This window comes from Malaya genurostris, chromosome 3 (assembly GCF_030247185.1).
Source record: "Malaya genurostris strain Urasoe2022 chromosome 3, Malgen_1.1, whole genome shotgun sequence".
Taxonomy (NCBI): Eukaryota; Metazoa; Arthropoda; class Insecta; order Diptera; family Culicidae; genus Malaya; species Malaya genurostris.
Window position 1 is genome coordinate 137,072,842 of NC_080572.1, and position 19,016 is coordinate 137,091,857.

Sequence of the window (19,016 nt, forward strand, 5' to 3'; positions counted from 1 at the left end):
AACAACTGTTATCACCTAATAATCCCGATCGTTCTGGTGCTCATTCCACCTATGATGATGCGAACTGAAAGCGAGTCATCCTGAACTGGAAGGTCATCACAGTTCTTGGTTGTTGTGGGCTAACACAATTCATTCATCCCCAGCTCACAAGCACGAAGAGATGAAAACGGCTCCTGCACCTCCGTTGGAGCTTGCTAAATATTTTAGGTGGACAGGTGTTTCGGAAGCAGCAAGATTACAGTCCATTCATCGAGGTGCTTCAGTGGCACGTACTGTGAATAGTAGCTGGATGAACGACGCTGAGGAAATATATCGTGGACTCACTTCAGCTATTTCTATTTTGTCGAATATTGCACAGAAGCTGGATAAAATTAACAATACACTACTTTTTAATTCAGAGATAACTGATTGTTCTTGAATAGTACATGTATTAAACAGAAAGAGTAAATGCAATTTCAATTATTTTTATATATTTTTTTAATTCAGATATTTTGCTGTAATCTATACATATTACATAAGAAGTAATTCAGGAATCATACTCAATCCTAAATCCAGGGGATCCTGTTGTAAACCTTTCTCAGGGAAAAAATTTCCTCCAGGAAAGTAACCGCAATGAGCCAACAGTTCTTTACATGAATATTGCGAAAAATAGCTTATTGCTTCACATACGTCACTCATTATTAGTTAGTTTTCTTGACGAATTCTTTTCAAGAGTTTTTTTATTAAGCCAAAAACGATTTCTATGGGATTGAAAAAAGGACAATATGCCGGTAGAAATATGGGAAATATACCTATTGAACGAAGATATCTGATAATCTAGGTTAGCATCACAATGAATTCTTGCGTCATCCATTATCCAAATTGAATGGAATCCCGGGTATTGATGGACCTTCGAGTTTCGTAGTGCGAACTCACGACAACAGTTGAAGAATTTCAAACGGTTGTAAGTTCCTTCCACCCAGAAGCTATCCAAAATTCCATCTACTCCCAGAAAGCACAAAAACGATAAACGAGCATTACGACAAAACTCACCACTATAGATAACTTTTTGATTTTAACAAGTTATAAATGTCCCACGGAATCGCCAGAAGATCACGCATAAATCGCACTATTTCTCTTTCCCGTATTTGAATTGCCCTTCTTTCAATCGTCTTCCAAGATAATCCAGCTTCATGAAGAATCGAACAAACCGAGGAAATGCTAATGCTAATATGGAACTGTTTCTGGAACCTGGTCTTAGCTTCATCCAAGAAGAGTAATGGATGCTTGTGGTACAATTGCACTAGCCATAATCTCATTTCCACTTGAAATTTCTTAAATACCTGTGTCCGCTTTTTTCTTTGGTAGGCACCATCAGTTTCAAATTTTCGAATCCATGCGTATATTGTAGATAAACTCTTGCCATACATTGTAGCAACATCCTTTTTAGCCATTCCCAAATAGTAATGCGCGTAGAGCGCATGATACACAGTGTTTGGTAGTGCGTGTTGTTTTTGTACTACATGAATAATTACATTGGCCATTTGGAATCTATCAAAAAAAAAAATTGGAATCAAGTGTAACACTAAATTTATTAAACTTTCCAAATTTATTTCAAGTGAATGGAAAATGCATGTTCTTACATTTTTCTAAATCCAAAACGTCAAAAAAACAATGACAACTTTACTGACGTCGCTCGGCAACGTCGCTGCGCTGGACTATCCAGTGAATTGCAGATTAATGCTGCAGCGACAACTTCAGCTCGATGTGTGCATTCATTTAGCAAGGATTAAGCCCCCTTTCAATCCAACAACGCAAATTGTGCGTAAGCACATAATGCTTGCATGGGGAGACTTTCTTGGCGGACATGATCTATTTATTTATTCATTCGTCCAACAAATGTAGACTACAGACAAAAAAAAGTTACAATGGTTTCTTATATGCTATATATTATTTCTACGATTTGGTTTCAATTTTTCTTTTATTTGTTTCCTGGACATAGTTAGATCGATTTTTTGGCAGTTTTAGTTATAAAAGCGAACCATTTGATTAACAGGATTATTTTTGGCATAATTGACGACTTCTGAGATGGCCACTAGGAGCATGAAATTTTAGTTGTAAAGGAAATGATTCAGATTGTACTTGTTGAGAAATAATATCGTTGATAAAATATAGTATTGTAGTTTTGCGACGTTCTTCGAGTGTTTGTAAATTTATGAGCATACAACGCGCTTTATATGATGGAAGAGGAACTGTAGTCCAGTTGAGTCTACAGTAGAAATTGTTTTTGGACAGATTCGATGCGTTCTACGTGTACGGTGGTACATGGGTTCCATACTATGCTGCTGTATTCCAAAATTGGCCTGACGTAAGTTGTATATAATAATTTTATTGTGTAAGGGTCCTGAAAATTATGACTGAAACGTTTAATTAAGACTAACATACTATTTGCTTGATTGACAATTGTATTATAATGCTACACGAAAGTAAGTCTTGAGTCTAAAATTACGCCTAGATCTCTAATAATTTTGCATTTTTCTACAGGTTGGATTCCTAAATATATGTTAATAGAAGGATACATAATTTTTCTACTAAACGTTACTGAACTACATTTCTTAACGTTTAGTTGGAGTAAGCTTTTATCACAGACTAACAGACAGGACACTCAAAATTGATTCTTCAATCATTTTAACGGTCATTTCGAATATTCCATTATTTGGGACAGTACTCACATGTGTCATGATGGCGCCACGTTACCCTATCAAAAACATCATGTCTGTCATCTAGACTGTCTTTATTTTTTTCATTTACCAACAGAGTTGCCATTCATACAGAATTACCTGTAATGTATTGATTTGTATACGTCCATGCGAATTTCATGCAGGATACAGATTTAATACATATTGCCAAAGATAAACTGAAGATTACAATGTTCCATACGTTTCATTGAAAAATGTTGGGTCAGTAATCGTGAACCAGTTGGTTCAGTAATATTGTAATTTTATTGACCCTCCGTTAACAAGCGTCGACTAGTTCCGACAAAATGCCATGGAAACAATACAAGTTACAGCATATAATGATTTCTTGCCACAACTGATGCTTCATGGGATGAGGCTATAACAAACTAAATAAATTCTAGACAATGGTTCTAAGTAGTTTTCACTTTCTTATTCTAAGAATCACTGATATAAAGCGAAATTTCTCAATATCGTTCATACTGTAACTTGATATTTTTCCAAACATAAACAATCATTGTCATAGTTACGACGCATCTAGTGATCAGACACTTGTTGTTTTGCTTCAAAATACTCAAATTGACAGTGAACCGAGCTCATCGAGGGGTCCTATTCAAATGATACCTAAGAAATCGCAGACTACTCTATCTTGAGTTTATCTTTGATATTGCCTAAACTATATACATAATTGCGCCTACTTCTCATCCTCCAACTCAATAAAAAATCGAACCCGTTTTGTTACAATATTTACTTGCTTCTGGTCTGCCGCCACTTAATTTCGGGTGAAAACTACCAACACAATAAAAAATAGTCTAGATGAACAAATTTGAGTCGAATAAATGGTTACCCTCCAACATCAAGAAAAAGTTAAATATATTATCAACGTAATCCAATAAATTATTGTGACGATTCATTTTCAAATATTTTGATGAAATCAGGCATCCCTGCAAGCAGCTGATCGGTGTTGACAAACGAGGGGAAACCAACTAGTAAAAAAATTTTTACATAACACAAGGGGTGTACAGATAGTAAATAGTTCGCGCAGTACAATATAGGTGGAACTAGTGCATCACGAAAAATAATTTTTATTAGAATTTACTCATACTGTCATGTCTGTTAGTCTGTGCTTTTATTGTACCAAATGTTGAATACGTTAATTGCATATTGGAATACTTCAGCATCTACAGCATTTTTTATTTCCATAGAGAGCTTCATGTCGTTTACGTACAAGATAAAAAGAAGAGGGCCTAAATGTGAACCTTGGGGAACACCTGAAGTGAAATTTATTGATTTGGAGTATGTGTTTTGATAGCGTACAATTTGTTTACGTTTCGTGAGATATGATTCAAGCCATTCTAAAAGTTTTTGTTCAATGCCATATTTTTTAATTTTGAATAGTAATAATGGTATGTAAATTCTGTCGAAAGCTTTGCTGAAGTTAGTATAGAGAGTTTCTACATAATTTCCATTGTCCATAGCTTCCAAAGTGAATGTAATGAATTCCAAGAGATTTGTTGACGTAGATCGACCTTTGAAAAAGCCGTGCTGTTTTGGAGTTATGTAATTTTTTACTTGTTGAAATATTTTTCCATGGATAATTTTTTCGAACAATTTTGGAATGCACGAGATAATGGCAATTAATTACGTATGTCTGACTTTGAGCCTGATTTAAAAACCGGTACTAAAATGGAGGATTTCCATGTTTCTGGAAATATTCCTGTTCTTAGAGATAAGTTGAAGAGATAGTGTAATGGTGTTGTGAGTTCAGTGACTAATTGTTTAAAAAATATTGGTGCTATTCCGTCAGGTCCAGATCCCTTTGCTGCGTTGAGGTTTTCAAGTGCAGTGGATATTTCTTGCTTTGATAATTGATTGACACTGATGCTCCGGTATAAAGGAAAAGTAGTCACGTTCACGATCTGTTTCGGCATATGATGTATATATTTCTTGGAAAAAATTTGCAAATAAATTACAAATTTCAGTGCTATTATTTCCAGTAGTTCCGTCTAGGTTCATCTGGGAAGGAAGATTGTTATTCCTCAGTTTTGTTTTAACATAGCTAAAGAAATTTTTAGGATGCTTTTTGATTTCGCTTCCAACTTTAAGATTATATTCTTCGTGTGCCGAGTTGATTGCTATTTTCAGGTCATTGCAAATGTCAAGGTAGTTTTGTAGATTGATAACACTTTTATCTTTTCTATAAGTCTTATGTACTTTCTGCTTTCTTTTTTTCAGGTTTTTCAATTGCGGGTTGAACCAGACAGGCAATTTGCTATTGTGGCTTCTTCTTTTAATTCGTCCAATTTCCGAAATTAAGTTGCTAATAATTAGATAGATTTTTTCCACGTTTCCTTCCATACTCAAAATATTTTGCCAGTTTAATGTACTTAGTCTACGTTTTGCTTTTTCGAAATTTGTTTTGTGGTATTCCGGCACTTCCTCGTATTCTATTTCGTTAGGAAGAGACATGTCATGCCTAAAGATAGAGTATTCAATTGCTGTGTGAAATGCTTCATTTTTCAAGAATGGATTTGGTGAGGCATTCACACAGAAGTCTTCGGTACAGTTTGTGAAAAGAAGATCAAGATATGAATTTTGTTTGTTTTTCCACCGAATTAATTTGATTCAAGTCGGATAAAGAAATTTTTTCGAAAAGAAATTGTAGTGTTTCATTTTCTCCTGCAATTGGAAGCAGAATGGATTCAATTTGATGAATCGGAATCGGAATCGGTGATGGAGTAAACGTTTCGTTGGAAAAAGTCACCGTACATGTATAACTTAACTTCCATATTCGACAAAATTTGCCGAAAATTTTTTTTGATGCCGAAACTCTTAAAACTGCATGAAACATCGAAATTTAGTGTCATCTCAAAAAAAATTTCTGTGAATTTGAATATTTTTTCTAAGTCCCAAAAGGTCGATTTTGTCAAAAAAATTTTTTTTCGGGATGACACTAAATCTCGACGATTCGTGCAATTCTAAGCCTTTTATTATCAAAATTTTTTTTTCGATTTCGAAAATTTCATGTACTTCCCCCTATGGTGATTTTCAAGATATATGAAAATTCCACTAAGTGTACTGAGAAGGGTTTGTTTAGATTAGCATCACTGTTCTCATACAAATAAACAACGCAAATGTCAAGCACTAGTTTGGAAAAATGATGCCGACTGTGTGACATAAAAACTGAAGCATGCTTTTGTGAACTACTCGAATCAATTTGAATCAATTGGTGTCAAAATTAGTATCCGAAATTATTTAATAAAAGTATGATATATATTTTCATGAGACTGTTATGAAAGAAGAGAAAGGCATTATCACACCACTAGGTGGATTAAGAAGGGTTTTTAGATTAGCATCACTGTTCTCATACAAATAGGCAACGCAAATGTCAAGCACTAGTTTGGAAAAATGATGCTGACTGTGTGACATAAACACTGAAGGATGCTTTTGTGAACTACTCGAATCAATCTGAATCAATTGGTGTCAAAATTAGTATCCGAACATATTTATTAAAAGTAATAAAATATAGTAATATAATAATAGTAATAAAATATAATAAAAGTAATAAAAATAGTAATAAAAATTATTAAAAGAAATATATTTTCATGAGACTGTTATGAAAGAAGAGAAAGGCATTATCACACCACTAGGTGGATCAAGAAGGGGTTTTTTTTAGATTAGCATCACTGTTCTCATACAAATAGGCAACGCAAATGTCAAGCAATAGTTTGGAAAAATGATGCTGACTGTGTGACATAAACACTGAAGCATGCTTTTGTGAACTACTCGAATCAATCTGAATGAATTGGTGTCAAAATTAGTATCCGAACATATTTATTAAAAGTAATAAAATATAGTAATATAGTAATAGTCATAAAATATAACAAAAGTAATAAAAATAGTAATAAAAATAAATAAAAAAAAAATACATTTTCATGCGACTGTTATGAAAGAAGAGAAAGGCATTATCACACCACTAGGTGGATTAAGAAGGGGTTTTTTCATTTACCAACAGCGTTGCCATTCATACTGAAATATCTGTAATGTACTGATTTGTATACGTTCTCGCGGATTTCATGCAGGATACAGATTTAATACGTATTGTCAAAACTATATACAAAATTGTGCCTACTTCTCATCCTCCAACGCAAAACAGAATCGAAAATGTTTTGTTACGATATTTACTTGCTTCAGACCTGCTACCAACTAATTTAGGGAGAAAACTACCAACACATTCAAAAATAGCCTAGATGACTACAAGTTCATTTTACATTGGATCCTATAATGAACTTTTTAAACATTTCGTGCGAAAAACTAACTAAAAATAATAAATATTACAACTATGTATATACCGATAGTAAATAGTTCTCGCAGTTCAATATAGATGGAACTAGAGCCCCACGAAAATTTTTTTTTCGAAGAATTATTTCATAGTGTCATGTCTGTTAGTCTGTGGTCTTACTTCTCGCTTATTTGACTCAAATAAGAAACGTCGACGAATTGATTCCTTTTCAATTAAAAATGTTATAAATGAGCTATGTACTGCTACTATAGTTCATACGCGAAAGGTGAGAATGTTGAGTGTAATCAAAGACATCATATTAACAAGATATCCAGCTCTCACATTTCCCGAACAAATCTTTGGCAACATCGTTTTTTGCGACCATGGCGCCCTCAAGCGAGTCCAGAACTTGCTGCCTCTCAATTTTTAAACCGTGAGAGAATTTTTCTGAATATCTTCACTCCATCTTATACTCTAAGTATTTCACAGCCCTTACCGAAATAGATACAGGTTTACAATGATCGGCGCTGTGTGAAATTTACCAGAAGAGAATCGCTAGTTCCCCAGCAATCTCAGATTCAACCGACAACTAATAACTATTCCCTGTAATTCACACGAGATGATTGTCATTTCAACCGCCCGAGTGAATAGGTGCTTTTTGGGCATTGTGCATCAAACCCGCGCGCGCAAATTATTTATTATTTAATTTTACATTTCTGGACCCGCATCGCGTAGTGCCTAAATTGCACATATACTTTTATTTTCTTCCGACAACCTTGTCGCGTGTATATATATATATATATATATATATATATATATATATATATATATATATATATATATATATATATATATATATATATATATATATATATATATATATATATATATATATATATATATATATATATATATATATATATATATATATATATATATATATATATATATATAAGTTAACGCCAAATCCGCGACGCCAGCAATTGTGACCAAGGGGTCATCTATCGAGTCTGCCACACCGGCACCTGCTATACGATACGCCACGACATCGAGCCAGCCTAGTTCTGGATCAGCACTTTCGACGCATGGATACTTGGAAACACCGACCATCAGGGCGGACAACGTGACCAGCAGACCATCGTCAAATGCAGGATCAGCAGCTTTAGGGAAAGCCAGGGCCATCGTGCAGTCGATATAGAATAAATCAAGTCAGTCTAGTTCTTACCTCCACAGTGTGCAGTTTAGTTATTATTTTTAAAAATCCGAAATCCCCAAGTGGGTTAATAATTGGCGCAGTCGGAAACGGATTCTTCACTTGTGCCTTTAATCGCAATTGTGCATTTACGAGCGTACATCGTAAACTTGTGTTGAAAGCCAGTGAAAAATCTGTCGAACCATTCCCGTCTCTTCATCCGCGATTAAAGCATCCACGAAGGCATATCGTAGTGATTTGTGGTGAGCAGACAGAAGGAAGACTGTTAGACTACAGTCTGACCTTGAACAAATTCAGAAATTTAATTTAGGTGAGTAGTTTTAATCTTAACTATTTTATCGTAACTATAACTAACCATACTTATCAAACGACAAAACTAACAAGTGAAAGTGAAAGTGCAAGTGAAAAAGTTATTAAAATAAAGTATTAAGCTAAATAAAAAATGGATCCATCCAATCATTTCCAACAACAAATCGCAACTTTGCGACAAGAACTCGTAGAAAAAGACGAAATAATTCAGCAGCTTCAAATGGAAGCAGAAGGGGCCGCCGAAGCCGCACATAGAGCCCGGCAAGCACAAGCTGCGCAAGCGGCAGCCGCAGCAAACATAGAACAATTATCACCTGCTGAAAAGGTTCTGAAATCACTTCAGACGCCGCAGATTATAAGGGACTTGCCATCATTTAATGGAGATCCCGTTAAACTGCATTCATTTCTTCGATCGATCGATAATTTAATGCCACTTATCGATTCAGTGCAAGGAACAACTATGCACACAATTTGGACTCAAGCAATACGATCTAAGATTGTCGGTGACGCCGACAACGTTTTAGAACTTTATGGAACAAATTTAGACTGGAATGAGATCAAATCAAACCTGATAACACACTACAGTGACCGAAGGGATGAGGTTTCTCTTACCAAGGACCTATTCGGAATCACTCAAACTGGTACAGTGGAAGATTTGTATGGAAAAATCTCGCATATTGTATCACTTTTGGTAAATTTGCTCAACCTTAACGAAGCAAATGGCCAAGTGAAATACGCCAAGAACTCATTTTACCAACAAATGGGTCTCAAAGTTTTTCTCGCCGGACTAAAGGACCCGCTTGGGCCAATAATCCGTGCACAAACACCAGGTAAGAAGCATTAAGGTTATGCCTGGAAGAGAACAATTACCATTACGCCAAAACGAAAGCACCTCCACCACCAATCCCTTTCAAGCCTCAACGATACATGCATCCTCCTCCAATGCCAAATTTGCAGGCTCCCCGGCAATTTCAACCAATTCAACATCGAAACCATTTCACACAGTTCCCACCGAGACAAAATTTTGGCTCTTTCCTGCAATATCCTCCAAGAATGCAACAATTTCAAGTTAAGCCATTCCCATATAAACCGACACCTAACCCGTTCCATATGATGAGATCTCAGAACACAATGCCATCTCCCTACCACCCGTTCGCAAATAATGCTTTCGCCCCGAAAATCAATCCTCAGCCTAAGCCTACACCCATGGACGTTGACCAGTCGATGAGATCACAAAAGATCAACTATATGAACAGACCAAATTATCACATCGGAGAAGAATTTCCCTACGATGGAATTTATCCATACGAATTTTATACTGACTATCATTACCCACCAAACGACAGTGGTAATGCCGATGAAGGTCAAGAACCACAACAACAACATTTAAAACAATCAGATCAAATTTGTGATGACGCTACAGCCGAGCCTGTAGCCGTAGTTGAAACAGACGATCTAAATTTTCAGACGGTCGAATGTTTACCACCGCAAACATAAACAACTTTATCCCTTACATAGTAAGAGAAACGAACAAAGGGCCTTTACGCTTCCTCATAGACACAGGCGCAAACAAAAATTACATTGATCCGAAACACGTTAATTATTCAAAATGCAAATTGACATATCCAATGCGCGTGCGAAATGTACATGGCTCTCACGAAATAGACCGTTTTGCAAAATTAAACCCTTTCCCACAAATTCAAGGAGTTGAAGAATCAACGTTCTTCGTTTTTCAGTTCCACCCCTTCTTTGATGGCCTTATTGGCTATGAAACACTAAAAAATTCCAAAGCAAACATTTTGACTGAAACAAATGAATTACAACTCCCAAACGGAACAATAAAAATGTTTCGGAAATATCCCGATGTTCAGAATATTAGTCTGAATTCTCAAGAAACAAAAACCGTTGGTATCCCCACCAAAACTAAAGACGGAGACTTTTTCCTAGAGAGCGATCTCCTTGTTCAGGAAAATGTTGTTATTCATTCTGGCTTGTACAATATCTCTGATCATCAAACTCGTGTTATTATAACGAACTATTCAAACGAACCACTCAAGATTAATTTAGATCACGAATTGTTGAAACCTGAAATCAATAACTTTGAAACTAGAACACCTGTCTTCAACAAACCTGGCATAAAAAAATCTCTTTTCGAGCAACTGCGAATTTCACACTTAAACGACGAAGAGCGAAATAAACTTTTGAAAGTGATTCACAAGTATGATGATGTGTTTTATATCGAAGGTGATGAGCTTACTTTTACAAATGCCATAAAACACCGTATAAAAACAAAAGATGATTTACCGGTTCATGCAAAATCGTACCGCTACCCTTTTTGTCATAAAGAAGAGGTACAGCGTCAGATTTCTAAAATGCTCGAACAAGGTATCATCCAGCATTCTAATAGTCCATGGACGTCCCCTGTGTGGATCGTGCCAAAAAAATTAGATGGTTCCGGTCATAAAAAATGGCGTCTCGTTAAAGATTACAGGAAACTTAACGAGAAAACAGTCGATGACCGCTATCCAATTCCAAATATTACAGACATCCTCGATAAATTAGGACGCTGTATGTATTTTACAACTTTAGATCTCGCTTCTGGCTTCCACCAAGTCGAGGTCGAAAAATCTGACATTCCAAAAACTGCATTTAGTGTCGAAAATGGACACTACGAATTTCTAAGAATGCCCTTCGGGTTGAAAAATGCACCTTCTACATTCCAGCGTGTGATGGACAATGTATTGAGGGAGCATATCGGTGTCATCTGCCTTGTGTATATGGATGACATCATTGTTTTTTCCACTAGTTTGACAGAGCATCTCGACAACCTGTCAAAGATTTTCGCTACGCTTCAGAAACATAACTTAAAAATTCAACTAGACAAGAGTGAATTCCTTCAGAGGGAAGTTGCCTTTTTGGGTCACATTGTGACGACGGATGGAGTTAAACCAAATCCGGACAAAATAGAAATTATTCAAAAATGGCCGATTCCTCAAAATGAAAAAGAACTACGAGGTTTCCTCGGGATTCTTGGCTACTATCGGAAGTTTATTCGAGACTTTGCTAAGATAGCAAAGCCTCTCACTAACGCTTTAAGAAAAGGTGAATCGATTACACATTCAAAAGAATTTACAACAGCCTTCGAAAAATGCAAGAATATTCTTTCTGGAAGCGATATCCTACAATATCCAGACTTTTCAAAACCATTCGTGCTGACTACAGACGCTTCCAATTTTGCTATTGGAGCAGTTCTGTCCCAAGGTGTCATTGGTAGTGATAAACCAATAGCGTTTGCCTCCAGGACCCTGAATAAGTCAGAGGAGAAATACTCCACTATAGAAAAAGAACTCCTCGCGGTTGTATGGGCCTGTAAATATTTTCGACCATACCTTTATGGACGAAAATTTATCCTGTACACCGATCATAAACCACTAACATATGGTTTAAACCTAAAAGATACTAACAACAGACTAGTTCACTGGCGTCTTTCGCTGAGTGAGTTCGAATACGAGATCAAATATAGGCCAGGGAAACAAAATATCGTTGCAGATAGTCTATCCCGAATTCAAAACGAACTTAATGTGAACGAGAGCGTCTCATCCGAGGACATGAGCATACACTCTGCTGACACAGACGCTTCAGAGTTCATAAAATGTACCGAATTACCCTTGAACACCTTCAGCAATCAAATTGTTCTCAAGATAGGACCAGATGAACCAGATGATTATCAACAAATTTTTCCGAATATCTTTCGAAGAACAATCACAAGGTTGGTATTTGGGATACCTCTATTAATAAGAATATTCAAAGAATATATGGACCTGAGACGAACGAATTGTATTCTTTGCCCAGAGTCTTTAATGAATAGTATACAAATAGTTTATAAAAACTATTTTAGTAGATGCAAGACTTTCAAAGTATTCATGACACAGAAACTCTTAATCGACGTAACTACAGCAGAAGAACAAAGTCTTCTAATAGAACAAACTCATGAATCAGCTCATAGAGGTGTTTGGGAGAACAAAAAACAAATTTCTAACAGATTCTTTTTCCCTAAAATGAGATTCAAAATTCAACGATATGTAAAACTATGTGAAGTGTGTAACAAAAATAAATATGATAGGCATCCTTATAAAATCCGTCATGGTTCAACACCTAACACAAAAAAGCCTTTGGAAATTATTCATATTGATATTTTTATAACTCAACCCTATATTTTCCTATCAGTTATTGATAAATTTTCCAGATTTGGTGTCTTAATTCCCATTAAATCCAGAACCATAACAGATATTAGAAAAGGTTTATTGAAATATTTCTCAACGTACGGAACACCCGGGCTAATTGTTAGTGACAACGAACCAGCCTTGAGATCAGCAGAGATAAGAGGTTTGATCCAAAATTTAAACATCCAAATTCACTTCATCCCGGCCAATCACAGCGAAAGCAACGGAATGGTCGAAAGGTTTCACTCCACGATAGCAGAAATCTTTCGATGCATAAAACATCAATATGCTGATCTGAATAATAAGGAAATTTTCTTGATTGCTAGTACTTTATACAATAATACCATCCATACTGCTACAGGTCCTAAACCAAGAGAAATATTTTATGGGTTAAAGGACGGGCAGGAAAGACCTCTGAATATCGACACCATGCTTGAAGAACGCAACAAATTTTATGATGAAGTTATCTTAGCTAATGAAAAAACAAGAAGCAAAGATTTACTCTATCATAACAAAAATCGAGAGGTAGAACCACATATGGATGAGAATAAAACAGTTTACAAAAAAGTACAAGGAATTAAGAGAAAAACCATTCAGCGATATTTCCAAACCAGAGCTATTGAAGACAAAGGAAGAACAGCTCGCGATAGCACTGGTCGGGAAATTCATAAAGAAAATATTAAAAGACTTTGAAACTAACTTTCATATTTTTCAGATGGACTGGCTGATCATCATAATGACCTTGATTCCTTTTTCCTACCCAAAATTCATCCAAATTCACGATATCACAAATAACCCAGGCGCATTGACTCTCAGTACGGGAGAAGGCATGATTTTTGAAGGATATAATAGATTACTTCACACAGTTGATTTAGATAAATTCGGAGCTACAATAGGGATATTAGAAAGCCTAGTCTCAAAAATTAATAGTTCGACAGGAGATTTCTCTAATTTAATCGACTCGAAATTCAAAGAAATATTCAACACTTATAAAGCCCTTCTCCCAGGAACATCCAGGAATAAACGATCAATAGAAACATTAGGAAGCGCTATAAAATTTATAACAGGCAATCTTGACGCAGAAGACTTACGGCAAATCAATTCCAATATAGACGCCATCAAAATATCTGATAACAAACTCATTGACCAAAATAATAAACAAATTGCCATAAACCAAGAATTCCAAAATCGTATGCAAACATTGTCAAATAGAATAAAGACCTACGAGAATGTTATTCAAAAATTGAACACACAAAAAGGATATTTGATTACAGAAAATTCTAAGATTTCAATACTTTTTCAGTTAGACACAGTGTTACAAACTCTAAGAACAATCGAAAATGTAATAGCGCTTGCCAAATTAAACATTGTTAACAGACAAATTTTAACTATTAATGAACTGACCACAATAGCTCATCAGCTTAAGCAAATTAAATTAGATAATCTAGAAGATGCTTACAATTACCTCTCAGTAACCGTACTCTACCACGACTATCATCTCATCATCAGCATCGATATACCCCAATTATCACCCACTATATACGAGCGGATCATCATCGAAGAACTACCAGTACGAAACAAAACCATCAAAATCAATCATCGAATTATTCTCGTGCATTCCAACGAAACAATAGCTGTTCTAGCAGATACCGAACAAAGAACCAAAACTTATATTTATCGACGGAATCAATTACTGAATATTACTAACGATTTGTGCATTGTTCCATTAATCAAAGGACAAAATGGCAAATGCTCTTTTATAGAATCTCCGCCCACTACAGAATATAAACTCCTAACATTCGGAACAATAATAGTCAAATCTACACTGGAAAACGTAATAATGAGCAGTACCTGCGGAATAAACCAAAAGGAACTAAAAGGAAATTTCCTCATTATCTTTCACAATTGTTCAGTGATTATTCAGAATCGACTGTTCGAAAGCCTAGAACTAAAATTTAATCACCCGATTATTTCACCACTCGAAACACGTCAAATCGAGGAAACCCATCTTGAAAAGTATTACAATGTTTCAGATCTACATAAAATGCACATCGAAAATAGACAACGTATAAATTCGCTTGAAATCCACCACTTCTCGTCCATTGGAGTATTCCTCATCATAATTCTGATAACCCTATCTACATACAGCCAACGTAACCGGATAGCAACATTCTTCAGAAAACGCACGGGACGTGCTCATCTTGAGGAGAGAGTAGTTAACGCCAAATCCGCGACGCCAGCAATTGTGACCAAGGGGTCATCTATCGAGTCTGCCACACCGGCACCTGCTATACGATACGCCACGACATCGAGCCAGCCTAGTTCTGGATCAGCACTTTCGACGCATGGATACTTGGAAACACCGACCATCAGGGCGGACAACGTGACCAGCAGACCATCGTCAAATGCAGGATCAGCAGCTTTAGGGAAAGCCAGGGCCATCGTGCAGTCGATATAGAATAAATCAAGTCAGTCTAGTTCTTACCTCCACAGTGTGCAGTTTAGTTATTATTTTTAAAAATCCGAAATCCCCAAGTGGGTTATTAATTTATATATATATATATATATATATATATATATATATATATATATATATATATATATATATATATATATATATATATATATATATATATATATATATATATATATATATATATATATATATATATATATATATATATATATATATATATATATATATATATATATATATATATATATATATATATATATATATATATATATATATATATATATATATATATATATATACACGCGACAAGGTTGTCGGAAGAAAAAAAATGTATATGTGCAATTTAAGCACTACGCGATGCGGGTCCAGAAATGTAAAATTAAATAATAAATAATTTGCGCGCGCGGGTTTGATGCACAATGCCCAAAAAGCACCTATTCACTCGGGCGGTTGAAATGACAATCATCTCGTGTGAATTACAGGGAATAGTTATTAGTTGTCGGTTGAATCTGAGATTGCTGGGGAACTAGCGATTCTCTTCTGGTAAATTTCACACAGCGCCGATCATTGTAAACCTGTATCTATTTCGGTAGGGGCTGTGAAATACTTAGAGTATAAGATGGAGTGAAGATATTCAGTAAAATTCTCTCACGGTTTAAAAATTGAGAGGCAGCAAGTTCTGGAAGTACCATCTACCAGATTGATGATGTTGTATATAATGTAGAGAAATATCGAGCCGCTGTCAGTCAAATTATCGGCAATCACCAACACTGCATACATGTATAGGTGATCAGTCTACCACAACAAGTATTACACAGACCCTGTTAGCTTGGAGCGATCTCAATCTTCAGTTCAGCAACGCCATCGCACGGCGTCTCATTCAACATGTCATGTCAATTGTATGGATGCGCAGTGCTGCTATTTTGGCGCGTACGAATTTGACATTTCTCTCCCTTACTTCTATGTACGTGATTCGATGCGGACTCGCTTGAGGGCGCCATGGTCGCAAAAAACGATGTTGCCAAAGATTTGTTCGGGAAATGTGAGAGCTGGATATCTTGTTAATATGATGTCTTTGGTTACACTCAGCATTCTCACCTCTCGCGTATGAACTATAGGAACAAAACATAGCTAATTTATAACATTTTTAATTGAAAAGGAATCAATTCATCGACGTTTCTTATTTGAGTCAAATAAGCGAGAAGTAAGACCACAGACTAACAGACATGACACTATGAAATAATTCTTCGAAAAATAAATTTTCGTGGGGCTCTAGTTCCACCTATATTGAACTGCGAGAACTTTCCCGGTGCCCTTCCGGTGAAGACAGAGATAAGCAAAGTCTTGGCATTACATTCCTTTTGTGGAATTTGGCCTTTCTGTTTCAACAGACTTCGCAGCCGATTCTTAGCGTACAGAATCATTGCATGGCTACTGACACTAAGAACCCTTCCAGGTCGGGGCTCGAACATACGACAACTGGCTTGTAAGACCAGCGTCCTATGCATTGAACCGCCAACCCGGGACGAAATAACAGACAGCCAACCCGGGACAGAGATAACCTGCATCAAATACATGTTGTTAAGAAAACGTGTTATTGCAGTTTCTAATATTATTAACTATCAATACTTACGCTTGGATTGATGAAAAGCCCGATGGAAAATATATAAGCAGATAAAATTTTACTTTTGAAACGCGTAACAAACTTTTCTGTTCATTCACGATTGAAAAAAACAGCTCTGTTTTATAAGAAATAGGACTGATACCATTTTTTTTGAACAATGTTGTATCATTACACAAAAAAGACAACAGATGAAATGAATAAATTTTGCTCTTAACATAAAGATAAAGCAGAATTGAATCAACATAGATATTGCGAATAAAATCAACTATGCTTTTGTTGATACGCAATATATTGATGAATTATTTCAACAATAAAATCAGCTGGAACAATTATTTTTTTCGTTTGGCAAGACCAAAATATTTATTAACATTGAACAGAGATCTTTGTTCATGTTGAAGGGAGAAAATGGTTTAAAACAATCATATTCCAGCTTGACATTAACATGAATCAGTTTTAAAAATCTGCTAACCGATTTGTTATTTTGAACAAGCTCCATTTCTCTGCGTGTAGTCATCTAGGCTATTTTTGAATGTGTTGGTAGTTTTCTCCCTAAATTAGTTGGTAGCAGGTCTGAAGCAAGTAAATATCGTAACAAAACATTTTCAATTCTGTTTTGCGTTGGAGGATGAGAAGTAGACACAATTTTGTATATAGTTTTGACAATACGTATTAAATCTGTATCCTGCATGAAATCCGCGAGAACGTATACAAATCAGTACATTACAGATATTTCAGTATGAATGGCAACGCTGTTGGTAAATGAAAAAACCCCTTCTTAATCCACCTAGTGGTGTGATAATGCCTTTCTCTTCTTTCATAACAGTCGCATGAAAATATATTTTTTTTATTTATTTTTATTACTATTTTTATTACTTTTGTTATATTTTATGACTATTACTATATTACTATATTTTATTACTTTTAATAAATATGTTCGGATACTAATTTTGACACCAATTCATTCAGATTGATTCGAGTAGTTCACAAAAGCATGCTTCAGAGTTTATGTCACACAGTCAGTATCATTTTTCCAAACTAGTGCTTGACATTTGCGTTGCCTATTTGTATGAGAACAGTGATGCTAATCTAAAAAAAACCTCTCCTTAATCCATTTAGTGGTGTGATAATGCCTTTCTCCTCTTTCATAACAGTCTCATGAAAATATATATCATACTTTTATTCAAGGATGGCTTTTATCGTATCAAAGAACGTTCACTGGCAACTCTTCAACGATTGAATCAGTGCCATCAAAGAGAGTTGGAAATCATTGCAACAACAAAAACCCGACATGGCTCATTTAACATAGAATCGACACCAGTGCGAGAGCGAATTTCTCTCGATGACATTTCTGAGAATCAAAGGTTGGCACGCCGCTGTGGGGATCTTCTCTGAAGCAACAAACGGTCGCTTATTCTCGTTTCGCGATCCGATTCTATACAGGCAGTTGATAATTGCGATAGAATCATTTTACTATTGCCGCTTATTCTAACTATGTGCAAATAATCTTTGTATAAGTTGTGTCTATGAAAATGTACGTGAATGCTCCACACAAGGGTTTTGAAATATTGCAACCTAGTATGAGAATCATCAAGTTGAATCATCGACTCGATTTTCTGCGATAATTGTCAACTTGCGATTCTCTCTTGGGAAATTCCACACAGCAACGATCATTATCAGACTGTAATTTTTTTTAAGGGCCGAGAAATACTCAGAGTATGAAGTGGAACGAAGGAATGTAGCAAAATTCTCTCCCGGTTCATGCATTGAGAGACTCGAGTTCTTGTAGCATCTTCTACCGGATTAAAAATGTTGTATACAATATAGATAGCAATATAGCAGCTTCTGTGAAATTTTCGGCAATCACCAACACTGCTTTTATTAAATAATTTCGGATACTAATTTTGACACCAATTGATTCAAATTGATTCGAGTAGTTCACAAAAGCATGCTTCAGTTTTTATGTCACACAGTCGGCATCATTTTTCCAAACTAGTGCTTGACATTTGCGTTGTTTATTTGTATGAGAACAGTGATGCTAATCTAAACAAACCCTTCTCAGTCCACTTAGTGGAATTTTCATATATCTTGAAAATCACCATAGGGGGGAGTACATGAAATTTTCGAAATCGAAAAAAAAATTTTTTAAACCAAAAGGCTTAGAATTGCACGAATCGT

At 35.6% G+C, this 19,016-nt stretch overlaps 1 pseudogene; it reads right to left on the bottom strand.

The window, feature by feature from the left end:
* Positions 1-510: 510 nt before the first annotated feature.
* Positions 511-1,523, bottom strand: LOC131433996 (uncharacterized; annotated as a pseudogene).
* Between the last annotated feature and the right edge of the window lie 17,493 nt (positions 1,524-19,016).